We start from the raw sequence: 15,308 nt of genomic DNA on the forward strand, positions 1-15,308 counted from the left end.
AATGATTAAGGGTGTAGGGTTAAGGATAATTTTATACAGTAGAAAATAAGTAAAGTCTGCATTCTAAATCATGCCAAAGAATGGTTTGATACTTTGCACGAGCCTTAAGTTTAACGTTTGTAAAAAGTATCATACCCATCAAAAACCAATGCATAGGCTAAGAAGCACATTCTCAACACTCTTGCATGATGCATGCTAAGAAACGAGAAAGATGAATTTCAAACCATATACTAAATGATATCATTTGGGTATGATAACTTACAAACGTCCCACACTAACGTAGTCTAAATCTTTTGCAAAGTATCACTATATTTATTGGACATGGGCACATTATCTAAAAGCAAGTTGAGTGCGCAATGTTTTGGAACACATGCATGATGCATGGTACAAAACAAAAAAGTACGCATTCCAAACAACTCAAATAATATCCTATGGGTATCAAAATCTACACAAGCCTTAAAATTTAAAAAAAAAAGAAAATCTAAGGCCTTTATACATACCCCTGAATTTATGATGTACTTGTATTCTTCAATTTTTTAAAAGAATATTATTTTATTCACAAATTAACTTTTAAATATATGTTCAACTTTTTTACATAAAAATATATTGGACTATTATTCTTATTTTATATCAATAATAGTATAGGGTTTAGAGATTGTGTTTTAGGGTCTAAGATATAGGTTCTAAGGTTTACGATCTAGGTTGTAGGGTTAAGGGTTGAAGATTTATGGCTTTGTATCTAAGGTTGAGATTTTAGAATATAGAAAGTAAGTTGTATGGTTTACGATTTATAATTTAGGACTTAGGGTTTAGGATTTGTAGTTTAGGAATAGGATTTATAGCTTTGTATCTAATAGTAAGAGTTTAAAACATAGAAAGTAAGTTGTATGGTGTGACATGAAGTTGGGGGTAATAAACTTCACGCACCTCTGCACTTCCTGATGCTTTTGAACTGAGTGATAGAGATATTCATCACTCGGAAAGGGACATTAAAAGAAGCTTTATACCAAGAGACCACACCATACTATCCTCCCTTATATGAGAATGAAGATGGTAACATCCCAAGTGATGTTGTACTCAAGCATAGGGAGAAGGAAAGGATTAGTAGATGCCGTAATCTCAGCAAGCTGGTCTGTGCCAAAGAGAAGAGTGATACGTTGTTGAAAGAAGATCTTGCTACCAAATTTTTGCATCATAAATATATCATGTGAGATAGTGTGCGGGACATGTACACGTGCAAGCCTACACATGGACATGCAATTTGTTAGACTACCATTTTAAGACACAAAAAAACTGGAAAGTCAAAACATAACAGTAACCATGATAGTGGATTCATACTATTGACCTCCGCTAGTGCTAACAACACCTCACCCTCCTGTGTATGCTCAAACTGCATGAACTTGCAGTGAACTCGAATGTGCCGATCCATCATATTTCTATGAAGATAGTGGGAGAGAAGGAAGGAGTCACACTTGTGGCTTTCTCACATACACAATGGGGGAATACACATAAAGGTGGAGGCTAAAAACTGTTTTTCTCTGCTTAATTGTGAAAGCCAAAAGAACTCTAGTACAAAGAAATAGGAGAACCCTATATGTGGGTCTCAAACCAAACTCAGCTAACTAAGGTGGCATACTAACTGAGCCACGAACTAGAGTACATAAGGATAGCTGTCATCTAGCTATTATTCATGGGTGGTGTACCAACTGCATCTGCAGCTAACAAGTCGGTGACATAAATGCACAATGGTCACCCTAGCATATCACGAGTGGAGCTCGATATCTCAACACTCCCCTCGAGCTCAATCCCAATTCTTGCATACCAAGTAGGTCTCTGAACTTGCACAGCTTCACTATGCCCAATGCCTTCGTGAATATGTCAGCTACCTGATCCTCTATGCTGACATAAACTAGATCAATAAGACCTAGTAAAACCTTCTCCCGCACATAGTTATAATGCACCTCAATGTGCTTTGTTCTAGCATGATAGACTGGGTTATTTGCCAAGTGTATACTACTCATGTTGTCACAATAAATGACAACTGGCCCATCTGTAGACTGATGCATATCATAAAGTAGCTTATGCAACCAAGCTACCTCACATGCAGCCATTGCTGCACCCCTGTACTCAGCCTCTGTGCTCAACAAGGAACCTGTAGGATGTTTCTTGCTACTCCAAGTGACTGCAGCACTCCGAAAAGAGAACACATATCCACTGGTAGATCGTCTATCTGAAATACTACCAGCCCAATCAGCATCAGTGTATCCATGCAACTGTATCTGAACCCCAACCTCATAAAAAAGTCCATACTGTAATGTGGACTTCACATACCTGAGTATGCGTCTAGCCACATCTAAATGCGGTTTCCTTGGAGCCTACATAAACTGACTTACCAATCCAACAGCATAGCTCAAATCTGGCTTGGTAATAGTCATATAAATCAGACTTCCTACTATGCACCTGTACATATTAGGGTCTTCCAGAAGCTCACCTACATCTGCGCTCAGCTTCATATTTTGCTCCAAAGGAACTGAAATAGGCTTACAGCATGTCCAATCCATACTGCCTCTGCAAGAGCCGTATCCCACTTGGTGATCTAATCACCTCAATGCCCAAGAAATAATGTAGCTCTCCCAAATCCTTCATCTCAAACTTCTCCTTCAATAGCATTCTCACATGAAGGATATCTTCATCACTATCACCTGTGATGATCAAATCATCAACATAAATGACAAGCAGCATAATACCTTTCTATGTTTTTCTTACATAAAGTGAGAAATCTGCCTTGGAAATTTGAAACCCAATAGTGACAAGATACTATCCTATCTTGTTAGACCATGCTCTAGGTGCTTGCTTCAAGCCATACAAGGCTTTCTTCAACCTGCAAACAAACTCAGGATGAATAGCATGAACATAACCTGGTAGCTGCTCCATAAAGACCTCTTCTTGCAAATCACCATGCAAGAAGGCATTTTTTACATCCATCTAATGTAACGACCATCCCTTTGATGCAGCCATGGCAATGACTACTCTTACAGTTGCCATCCTTGCAACTAGACTGAATGTTTCCTCATAATCAATGCCATATGTCTGTGCATACCCCTTGACAACTAATCTTCCTTGTATCTGTTCATAGAACCATCTGCATTGTGCTTCAGCTTATAAACCCACTTATAGCCAATTGCATTCTTGTCCTTAGGCAAAGGCACCAATTCCCATGTAGCATTTGCTTCCATGGCATCCATTTCTTTATCCATGGCTTTCTCCCATTTTTCTTTTCCCATGGCTTGCTCAAAAGAAGTGGGTTCTAGTTCCTGAATCACTTTGACCATATAGGCATAGTGAATGGTTGTAAATCCATCATATTTCAGCCTACCCACAAGATACCTAGCTCTGGTAGACCTGTGCAAAATAGGCTCACTTCCAGATGCTCTCAAAACATCCCTGGTCTTCCTTACTCTAGGTGTAACAATAGAAGGAATACACAACTCATCATCAATGCTCTGTTTTGAGCCACTGGATTCACCATCCACATAAGAGTGACCTGCATTCACATCAAACATGGGCTGATCTACCTTCTCTTTTCCTTTTCGTGATACCTGCATACCACTATCTGCATTGCTTTGAGGAGATTCTCCTGATCTCATTCTGCCTGTCCATGGCGAAGTATTTGAACCACTGCTAGAGGACACTGCAGGTCCACTAATATTTTGTGATTGCTACTATGAATTCTGTGCAGCATTACCATTTTGTGCATCTACATCATCAGTCACATTTACTAGTTTATACCATCTGTTCATCTCATAAAAAACAACATCTGTGCTCACTGTAAACTTACGAGTAGAAGGGTTATAGCATCTATACCCTTTCTGCTACAAAGAATAACTAATAAAGATGCACTTCTCAGCTTTTGGCTCCAACTTGGACCTCAACCTATTTGGCACATGAACATAGGCAATGCAATCAAAAATTTTCAAATGAGAAATATCTGGTTTCCTACCAGTATACATCTCCTCTGGCATCATTATTGCTGTAGTGGGAGTCCTGTTCATTATGTAAACTGCTGTAGCAATTGCTTCAGCCCAATAATAATCTGGTAGGTATTTTTCATTTAGCATGGCCTGAGATACTTCTACAATATGCATGTTTTTCCTTCCTATAAGTCCATTTTGTTGTGGGGTATGATTGCATGAATATTGTTGCTTTATGCCATGCTCCTATAGGGACCTTGCAAACTCATTTGAGAGGCACTCTCCCCCTCCATCTGACCTTAGGCATTTTATTTGCAGACCTGTTTCTTTTTCAGCCATAACTTTAAAACCTTTGAAATGCCCAAACACTTCACTTTTCTTTTTCATAAAATGCACCCAAACTTTTCTGCTGTAGTCATCAATAAAAGTGACAAAGTAATGACACCCTCCAATAGATGCAACTTTAGTAGTCCACACATCAGAGTGGATTAATTCCAATGGCTTCTTACTCTCTTGAACATGTCTAGGAAATGGTTTCCTTGCCTGTTTTCCAAATTGACAGGCTTCACATACCTTTTGCATTTTTGCAACCTTGAATTTAGGCAATCCTGCAACGTCCCATGTGCAAACATTGCTGCACTCAATTCAAGCATGTCCGCATCCAACGTAAACATCTTGCCCTTCTTCTTTCCTTTTGCTGTCAAGCGACCATTATTTTTCATATCCTCAACAAAGCATCCATGAGGATTAAATCTGACCTACAAGCCTTGCTCAACAATTTGACCAACAGAAACCAGGTTCTTGGTGATATTCGAGACATGAAATACATTAGACAGGAATTTCTTTTTCCCATCCTACATAGACAAAGGAATTTTACCAATTTGTACAATAGGATGTGCAATATCATCACCAGTCTCCACAAATCCTGGTCTTTCCATTTTCCTTGCATCCTGCATCCATTCTGCATGAACTGTCATGTGGTTTGATGCACCTGAGTCATTATATCACACATCATTACTTTTTTCTGCACTTGTCACAGAATTGGTCATGTGCTGCACCATAAACAAATGCTCAGTTTTGTCATCACCCTGTCTATTAGAGGATGCATAATTGCCTTGCTGCAATTTTCCATTCATAATGTCATTCTACTTTTTGTAGTTGTCTTTAGCCATATGACCCATTTTACCACAATAGTAGCATTCGATATTGCTGTTTGCATTTTGGCCTCTCTGCCATCCACCACGACCTCTTTGGCTCCCCTTGCCTCTAGAGTTACCACGTCCTCCTCCAAAGGACTGGGTTTCTTGAGTTTGCTGTGTATTCTGATGCACAGGCATACGATGCAATTTCTGCGGCAACTTTTCACTGACCTGCAGAGCAGTGGTCGCACAGCAAAAACAGGGCCTTTTTAGGTGCCTGCAGAAATATTCTACCTCCAAAACGGGCCCCGAAATGGCCTCGAATTAGAAAAATATACTACCCTCTCGCCACACCGCAAAGGGCATCTCAATCTGAGACAATGCACTCTTGCACTTTCTGGCTGTGCTACCTGTAGAGATTTGCTCCCAAACTCGAAAAAGGAAAGCAACACTGGTACTCTTACCAGGATACCATGAACTTGGTTTTCTTTCTTGAGCTACTTACTACGAACGAGGCTCTGATACCATGTGAAGATAGTGGGAGAGAAGGAAGGAGTCTAACTTGCGACTTTCTCACATACACAATGGGGGAATACACACAAAGGTGGAGGCTAAAAACAGTTTTCCTCTTCTTAGTTGTGAAAGCCAAGAGAACTCTAGTACAAAGAAATAGGAGAATCCTATATGTGGGTCTCAAACCAAACTCAGCTAACTAAGGTGGCATACTAACTAAGCCACGAACTAGAGTACATAAGGATAGCTGTCATCTAGCTATTATTCATGGGCGGTGTACCAACCGCATCTGCAGCTAACAAGTCGGTGACATAAATGCACAACGGTCACCCTGGCATATCACGAGTGGAGCTCGATATCTCAACAATTTCAATACACTATAAAGCAAGTTCACTCTTAATATTTAAAAGGGAGAAGGGAAAAAAAACACATGCTATGAATAAAATTTACATACACTAAATGCAAAAGAATGTACGTGTGTTTATCCTCCCTAACCATGCCTTGAGTCGAGGGTTTCCATCCCAAGCCAGAAATTTTTTTCCCTATAGGTTGACCCAATCTAGTCTCCTATTTAATTCATTCTCAAATTCATGGTTTACCAATTCCCATGTAAGCCCTGCTCATTGTCGATCCTCATCTGTCCAAATGCGCCTGGACGGCCGAGTGACACCAAGAAGTCACCCCTGCTATCAATGTACCCCTGCTAGTCAAATATCTCTACCAAGACACCTATGTTGTCTCCCACCATCCTAATGGCTTCGTTTACAATGAGCCTGCACAAGGGTATCAGAGGCACCTCCATATCTTTCTTGACAATGAGTGTGTCCATGACCTCATTGACATATCGAGCTCCACTCGTGATATGCCAAGGTGACCATTGTGCATTTATGTCACCGACTTGTTAGCTACAGATGCGGTTGGTACACCGCCTATGAATAATAGCTAGATGATAGCTATCCTTATGTACTCTAGTTCATGGCTCAGTTAGTATGCCACCTTAATTAGTTGAGTTTGGTTTGAGACCCACATATAGGGTTCTTCTATTTATTTGTACTAGAGTTCTTTTGGCTTTCACAACTAAGAAGAGGAAAACTATTTTCAGCCTCCACCTTTGTGTGTATTCCCCCATTGTGTATGTGAGAAAGCTGCAAGTGAGACTCCTTCCTTCTCTCCCACTATCTTCATATGGCATCAGAGCCTGGTTCGTGGTAAGGAGCTCAAGAAAGCAAACCAAGTTTGTGGTGTCCTGGTAAGAGGACCAGTGTTGCTTTCCTTTTTCAAGTTTGGGAGCAAATCTCTACATGTAGCATAGCCAGAAAGTGCAAGAGTGCATTGTCTCAAATTGAGACGCCCTTCGCGGTGTGACAAGAGGGCAGTATATGCTGCAGGAGATGGCAAAGCCCTTGGTGACTTTATTTTTTTGATTTGAGGCCATTGTTTTTGAGGCAGAAGTTCTCCACAAGCACTGTGAAAAAAACCCTGTTTTTGCTGTGCGACCACCGCTCTGTAGGTCGGTGAAAAGTTGCTACAGAAATTGTATCGTATGCCTATGCGCAGAGATACTTCACTAGGAAGTGACTATGTGGTCAAATACCACTTTCGTCAGTTTTGCAGATTTGCCTGTGTGAGGCAGAAGCTGTGTTTTTTGTAGTGATAGAATATTTTGCAGTGTTCTATAATGGCAACTAATTCTCTTTCACAGATTGTCACTGAAAAGCTTGACAAGAACAACTTCCAAGCATGGAAGTTTAGAATGACGAATTTCCTTATGGGAAAAGGCTATTCGGAGTTCATTATAGGAAATGAAGAAGAACCAATTCTTCCTAATGTTCCCAATCATCAACAGGAAATGCAAGCATTTAAAGGATGGCATGAGAGAGCCATAAAAGTTATGCACTGGCTGTCTATCAGTATTTCGGATTCTATGATTGTGCATATTCAGGATGCAAGTATGCCAAAGGAGGCATGGGATACTTTGGTAAAAATGTATAGCACAAATATGCAAGCCAGGAAAATGCAGCTCAAGCAGGAGTTGGGTCACTAGTGGAAGATGATGATCTAGTTTCTGTGACCTTGAATGGTCTAGGAAAGGATTATGCACAGTTCTAGACATCCATTGCAGTCCGTGAAAAATTTCCTGATTTTGAGTTGTTTGCTCTTCTAATTTCTAAAGAGCAAAGAAATGGTGGTGCATCTTCTTCGGGAGAAACTTCAAAAGAAATTGTATTCTACTCAAATGCTAGAAGAGGTAGAGGCAGAGGTAGAGGAGGCCGATCTAAAGGCTGTGGTAGAAATCAAAATGTGCAGCAAACTCAAGAAAACTAGTCCTATGGAGGAGGACGTGGTAACTCTAGAGGTAGGGGGAGCCAAAGAGGCCGTGGTGGATGGCAGAGAGGTCAAAATGCAAAGAGCAATGTTGAATGTTACTATTGTGGTAAAATGGGTCATATGGCTAAAGACTACTACAAAAAGCAGAATGACATTATGAATGGAAAATTGGAGCAAGGGAATTATGCATCCTCTAGTAGACAGGGTGATGATAGAAATGAGAATTTGTTTATGGTGCAGCACATGACCAATTCTGTGACAAGTGCAGAAGAAAGTAATGATGTGTGGTATGTTGACTCAGGTGCATCAAACCACATGACCGGTCATGCAGAATGGATGCAAGATGCAAGGAAAATGGAAAGACCAGGATTTGTGGAGACTAGTGATGATACTGCACATCCTATTGTGCAGATTGGTAAAATTCCTTTGTCTATGCAGGATGGGAAAAAAAATTTCCTGTCTGATGTATTTCATGTCCCGAATATCACCAAGAACCTAGTTTCTGTTGGTGAAATGGTTGAGCAGGGCTTGCAGGTCACATTTAATCCTCATGGATGCTTTGTTGAGGATATGAAAAATAACGGTCGCTTGATAGCAAAGGGAAAGAAGAAGGGCAGGATGTTTACGTTGGATGCGGACATGCCTAAATTGAGTGCAACAATGTTTGCACATGGGACCAGTGTAGTTGTAGATATTGATATGTGGCATAAACTCATTGGTCATGTTAATGTACAGTGACTTAAATCAATGCAGGCCCAAAACATTATTACACCTGGAGTAAGGAAGACCAGGGATGTTTTGAGAGCACCTGGTAGTGAGCCTATTTTACATAGGTCTACTAGAGTCAAGTATCCTATGGATAGGCTGAAATATGATGGATTTATAGCCATTCACTATGCCTATATGGTCAAAGTGATACAAGAACCAAAACCCACTTCTTTTGAGCAAGCCATGGGAAAAGAAAAATGGGAGAAAGCCATGGATGAAGAAATGGATGCCTTGGAAGCAAATGCTACATGGGAATTGGTGCCTTTGCCTAAAGACAAGAATGCAATTGGCTGTAAGTGGGTTTATAAGGTGAAGCACAATGCAGATGGTTCTGTGAACAGATACAAGGCAAGATTAGTTGTCAAGGGGTATGCACAGACATATGGTATTGATTATGAAGAAACATTCAGTCCGGTTGCAAGGATGGCAACCGTAATAGTAGTCATTGCTATGGCTGCATCAAAGGGATGGTCTTTACATCAGATGGATGTAAAGAATGCCTTCTTGCATGGTGATTTGCAAGAAGAGGTGTTTATGGAGCAGCCACCAGGTTATGTTCATGCTGTTCATCCTGAGTTTGTTTGCAGGTTGAAGAAAGCCTTGTATGGCTTGAAGCAAGCACCTAGAGCATGGTCTGACAAGATAGGACAGTATCTTGTCACTATTGGCTTTCAGATTTCCAAGGTAGATTTCTCACTTTATGTGAGAAAAACAGAGAAAGGTATTATGCTACTTGTCATTTATGTTGATGATTTGATCATCACAGGTGATGGTGATGAAGATATCCTTCATGTGAAAATGCTATTGAAGGAGAAGTTTGAGATGAAGGATTTGGGAGAGCTGCATTATTTCTTGGGCATTTAGGTGATTAAATCACCAAGTGGGATATGGCTCTTGTAGGGGCAGTATGGATTGGACATGCTATCTAAATATGGGATGATAGGCTATAAGCCTATTTTAGTTCCTTTGGAGCAGAATGTGAAGCTAAGCGCAGATGCAGGTGAGCTTCTGGAAGACCCTACTATGTACAAATGCATAGTAGGAAGTTTGATTTATATGACTATTACCAAGCCAGATTTGAGCTATGCTATTTGATTGGTAAGTCAGTTTATGCAGGCTCCAAGGAAACCGCATTTGGATGCAGCTAGATGCATACTCAGGTATGTGAAGTCCACATTGTAGTATGGACTATTTTATGAGGCTGGGGTTTAGATACAGTTGCATGGATACACTGATGCTGATTAGGCTAGTAGTATTTCTGATAGATGATCTACCAGTGGATGTGTTCTCTTTTGGGAGTGTTGCAGTCACTTGGAGCAGTAAGAAATAGCCTACAGTTGCCTTGTCGAGTACAGAGGCTGAGTACAGGGGTGCAGCAATGGCTGCATGTGAGGTAGCTTGGTTGCATAAGCTACTTTATGATATGCATCAGTCTACAGATGGGCCAGTTGTCATTTATTGTGACAACATGAGCAGTATACAACTGGCAAATAACCCAGTCTATCATGCTAGAACAAAGCACATTGAGGTGCATTATCACTATGTGCGGGAGAAGGCTTTACTAGGTCTTATTGATCTAGTTTATGTTAGCACAAAGGATCAGGTAGCTGACATATTCACGAAGGCATTGGGCACAAAGAAGCTGCACAAGTTCAGAGACCTACTTGGTGTGCAGGAATTGGGATTGAGCTCGAGGGGGAGTGTTGAGATATCAAACGCCACTCGTGATATGCCAAGGTGACCATTGTGCATTTGTCACTGACTTGTTAGCTGCAGATGCGGTTGGTACACCGCCCATGAATGATAGCTGGATGACAGCTATCCTTATCTACTCTAGTTTGTGGCTCCGTTAGTATGCCACCTTAGTTAGCTGAGTTTGGTTTGACACCCACATATAGGGTTCTTCTATTTATTTGTACTAGAGTTCTTTTGGCTTTCACAACCAAGAAGAGGAAAACTATTTTTAGCCTCCACCTTTGTGTGTATTCCTCCATTGTGTATGTGAGAAAGCTGCAAGTGGGACTCCTTCCTTCTCTCCCACTATCTTCACATCGACTTCCTCTACGAAGCCAAAATTTCAAAATCCTCCATGCCTCCTTGTACCATCTTGGTCCAGACAAGGTCCTTCGCAGATGTGTTCCTCTACATGAACAACAATCGGTGTTGTGGGGAGCACACCAAGATCTAGCCAAGGGCCACTTTGCTGAAGATACCACCGATATGCAAAATCCTTCAGGCCACAGGCTGTGATGTCCTATAACTATAGGTGATGCCTTTGCCTATGCAAAGCACTGTGATACATGCCAAAAATTGGGATAGACCACTATCAGGGACCCCATGCTACACAACCTAGTTCTCTCTCTGGAGCCGTTCTAGAACTGGGGCCTTGACTTTGGTCGGCCCATTCAAGCCCGATGCCCACCCATCCAATAATCGCTACATCCTGAGTGTGAGGCAAGGCCTCTAAGACAATTCGGCTACATCGATTGCCAAATTTCTCTATGAGCAAATTGTCACGAGGTTCAATTGTCCATTGAGATTCTCAATGAGATCGAGGAGTCCACTTCATCAATGAAGAAGATGACGAGGCGACACATGATTATTCATAAGATGTCTACCATTTATTATGCCTAGGAAAATGGCCAGGCAAAATCCTCCAACAAGATCATGACAAATTTGATGAAGAAAATCGTCAACAAGAACCACACAAGTTGGGACCAAAAGCTATATTGGATTTCTGGACAGCTTATAAGGTAGCAACAGGCCTCACCCCTTTCAAGATGGTATATGAATCAAAGCAGTGGTGCCAATAGAGTACTTGGTTCCAAACCTCTAAATCGAATTCATAGAATGACTAAGCCTAGACGAGTTGCTCACCCACCGCATGGAACAATTGCAACACCTCGGTGAGACTAGTTTATTTGTGGCCCATATCACTGACATAATGCAGTACCGCCATGTGAAGAACTGGATCTTCAAGGAGAAAACTTGGGCCCCCACCCAGGCAAGATCAAGTTCCGGTGGTCCGGACCATACTAGCTCATGCATCGCTTCTATCATGGCAAGTTTTTACTTGACACACTTAACATCAAATTTTTCAAAAAGCCAGTTAATGGCTACCGCCTTAGGCCTCATTTTGGCTCCATGCTGCCATCTCCCTTGCCTGATAAATTGAAAGAAGGTCCAATGGTAATGGTTGCACGTGTGGATTTAATTGGCCAAATGCTGAGTCACCAAGTGATAGCCAACTTAACTAATGTTTGTGGGGTGCTGCATGCCAAAAAAATCCATCATCACCTGACATGCATGCAAAATGACTCCTTGCCCTTGCATGCCCATTTTCCTCATTGTCACTCATTCTCTTCGTCATTTTAAACCCTTTGCATCACACTTCTACTCTTTGTGCTCTCTTGCACTCTACGTCCTATTCTTCCAACTGCCTTGTACTGGACATTGAATAGCTACTGTGCCTGTGGCACTATCTTATTCATGTACTTGTGTTTGTGTACTCAATTCTCATCAATTGAAGTTTGTGTCTGTGTTTTAAACTTGGTATCTCCGCATGATGCTCATTGTTTTAAATTTAATTGGTATAGATGAGTGCAGATTAAATTATTTAAATGGTATTGTTTAATTGGTATCCAATTGTTTTGAATTTCTATTGTTTAAATTAAATAGTTTAAATGGTATTTAAATGGGTGCTCATTGTTTTAAGATTAATTGGTATCCAATTGTTTAAAATTTGTATTGTTCAAATTAAATTTTTAAAAGGTATTTAAATGGACGCTCATTGTTTTAAGATTAATTAGTATTTAATTGTTTAATTTTTATCGCATAATTGCTTATGTACACTGAACATCATGTCCTTTTATTTAGTAGATGCTTGTGATCACAATACATGCATACTTCCATGGTTGAAGAACAGGACCTCGGACGTAATAGAGATAGGGGGAAAAGACAATTAACTAGAGAGGAATTGGATGAGGAGGTTGCAACAAAGGAGAGAGCTCAAAAAGCATTCGAGTGAATGTGAGTCTTAGCCCTGGGGATGGATACAACCAGAGCGACTCATGTGGAGATTTGGCGCATCTGCTTGTTGATTCCTATGGATAAGCTTATCTTGAATGGTTTATTCTCAATCTCACTACAAAGGTTTCTAGGGCTCGGCTATGGTTGGTGGTAATATTTTGACCAAGGAATCCCTTTGTACCTAATCAACCCTTTGTGCCTCATTTTTAGCTTCAAGTTGTAATTCTTTTTTGTCTAAAGATAAACTATCAACAAAGGATTGCAAGTTTATTTGGTCCTGAACGTTTGGCTCAAGTATTAAATTCTCCCCACCCTCTCCTTCTACCTATCTTGGACTACCGAGAAACTTGGGATGTCCGGATTTTAGTCTTGGTGTGATGACATCTTGGATCCTTCAATTTGATGGAGCTTACAAACCTTCGACCAAGGCTATTGGCATGGGTGTGAAGCTCACTTCACTTCACCGAGTGGTGAGGAGTATTGTTATCGCAGTCTGCACCTGCAAGTACTTGCAACCAAGCTGAGTACTCGGCACTCATTTTTGGGCTACAAAAGGCACAAGAACATCACATCAAGAAGCTTGAGGTGCAAGGAGATTCTCAACTAGTGTGTGAACAAGTTAGTTGAAGGTGGAAGGTGCAGAGCAAAGGCTCGGTTCCATGACATCAACAAGCATTGAAACTTTGCAACCAATTTGAAGAGGTAAAAATTCAGCATATCCCTTGAGCTTAAAATCTAGTTGCTAATTTCTTATCACGTGAAGCTTGTACTTCAATCACGCATGAAGTGAGTGGAAGCACCGCCCGAACAAAGCCATAAGTCACGAATGAGGATGATCATTTGTAAGGAATGCAAAGGTTATGGTCATCATGAAACTAAGTGTTGGGCATATCTGATACGAGTTTACCGACTTTGGAAGATCATCAAAAAGGTCCTCAAGGACATTGCTCAAAAGAAGGATGCCAGACCACACACCCCTTAAAGAAATAGCATGGCAATTACAAGAACTGGAAGAAGCTGAAGGTGATGTGCAAGCTCTCCAATTGTTGACATTTGTCATGGCATTCTTGTTTGCCTTGATGAACAACCTCATGCAGCGTGGTGTCTCTAACCCTCCTTGTAAAGATGGATGTGATATCATGAGGGTTGGTCCTTTTAAGATTGTCTATGAGCTATTCTATCCTAAAAATTCTTCCCGTGTAGTATTTTGCAAGACACCAGTCACACCGTACCCTACCTATGTGTGCTTTGTGGATGTATCTTCACCTGATTTTCAGTTCAAGCTACCTCTTTCCATTGTTTGCCAATAGATAAGCTTCATTTCGACTCTCTCTTTTCCATTTTCCAAGCATGGCTGACATTCCTGTGTTCTATGGATGGGTTGAAGAAAATCCAAATGAGTATCTTATGGCCTTCAAGCACCGTTGTGTTTCTCTCAACTTTCTTACTGAAGATAGATGGCTGTTGGTTATTCCCACATTTCTAGAGGGTTTGGCTCAAGTGTGGTATGAGAAGCAGGCTAACGACGTTCGCCAAAGCTGGCCAAGTTAATAGCAACGATGATTGAGTATTTCAGCAAAGAAGAGGAGCCGGAGAATGTGTACCTACAGGTGTCAAACTTGAAGCAGTCAGAAGGTGAGACGATGCATTGATATGTGGATCGAGCGGCCATGCTCTTAGATGGCGGTTTAATTGCCACATAGGAGGACAATGCTGGATTTCGAGGTGGAATGACTCAGCATGTGCTGGGCTACCTTGTAGGAGCAGCAAGTGACGAATTCTACCTCAAGCTTAAATGGGAGAATTGAGAAACTATGGTGCTAGAAATGAGATTGCTCAAAAGTTTGATAAAGTTCAGTCTGACCCCGCTTCAAAGAAGATGATTGTGCCTCCGCAACCCCCTCAATTCTTGCAACAATAACCTGGGGGGTCTAACTCAAGGGCATACCCCCACCCCTCATCAGGGATGTATCCACCACCTCCACCTCAAATGTATGGTCCTCCCTTAGATGCTTACCCTCAACAATGAGTATATCCTCAACCTCCACCTAGAAGATTTCCCCAGCCTCGCCCACAAGCCCCCCTCCTTCCTACTCCTTTGTCCCCTCCTGCTAAGGAACCCAGAGTCAATGACCTAGCCAAGGCCCTAAATGGTCTTCGGCTTGAGATGGTGGGCATCAGAAATCAATCCAATCACCCTCCAAGAGAATGTGCCAATGTTGTGTGCTATGAGTGCCACCAGAAGGGTCATTATTGCACGGAATGTCCCAATATTCCAAGGGTGAATCTTCTAAGTGAATCAGGCAAGTGGATCAGGCACTGAGGATTCTGACGTAGAGATCCTTGACCTCAAGAAAAGAAGTCGTACCACCTCAGACCCCTCTTCGAACCGTGGACCACGGGCTGGACCGTGGGCTACCCCAGGAAGAAGGTGTCCTTAGAGCCCTCAGATGCTAAGATGGCAGACCCACCAATAGAGAAGACTAAAAGATCTCGCAGGAGTAAGTGGTCACCCTCAAATTTTCCCATCAGCTTGGGGCAAGAAGACTATTCGATCATT

General features: G+C 41.4%; 1 long non-coding RNA gene across 1 annotated transcript in view; it reads right to left on the reverse strand.

Moving 5' to 3' along the window:
• Positions 1-1,337: 1,337 nt before the first annotated feature.
• Positions 1,338-15,308, reverse strand: part of LOC147892619 (uncharacterized) — a 40,195-nt gene continuing 26,224 nt past the window's right edge. The window contains exon 3 of the long non-coding RNA XR_015542308.1: positions 1,338-1,436. This is a non-coding gene — a long non-coding RNA (uncharacterized LOC147892619). The remainder of the gene's footprint in view (positions 1,437-15,308) is intronic.

The sequence above is a fragment of the Dipteris shenzhenensis genome, chromosome 16 (assembly GCF_047967505.1).
Source record: "Dipteris shenzhenensis isolate YYH24624 ecotype China chromosome 16, Dip_SZ_1.0, whole genome shotgun sequence".
Lineage (NCBI taxonomy): Eukaryota > Viridiplantae > Streptophyta > Polypodiopsida > Gleicheniales > Dipteridaceae > Dipteris > Dipteris shenzhenensis.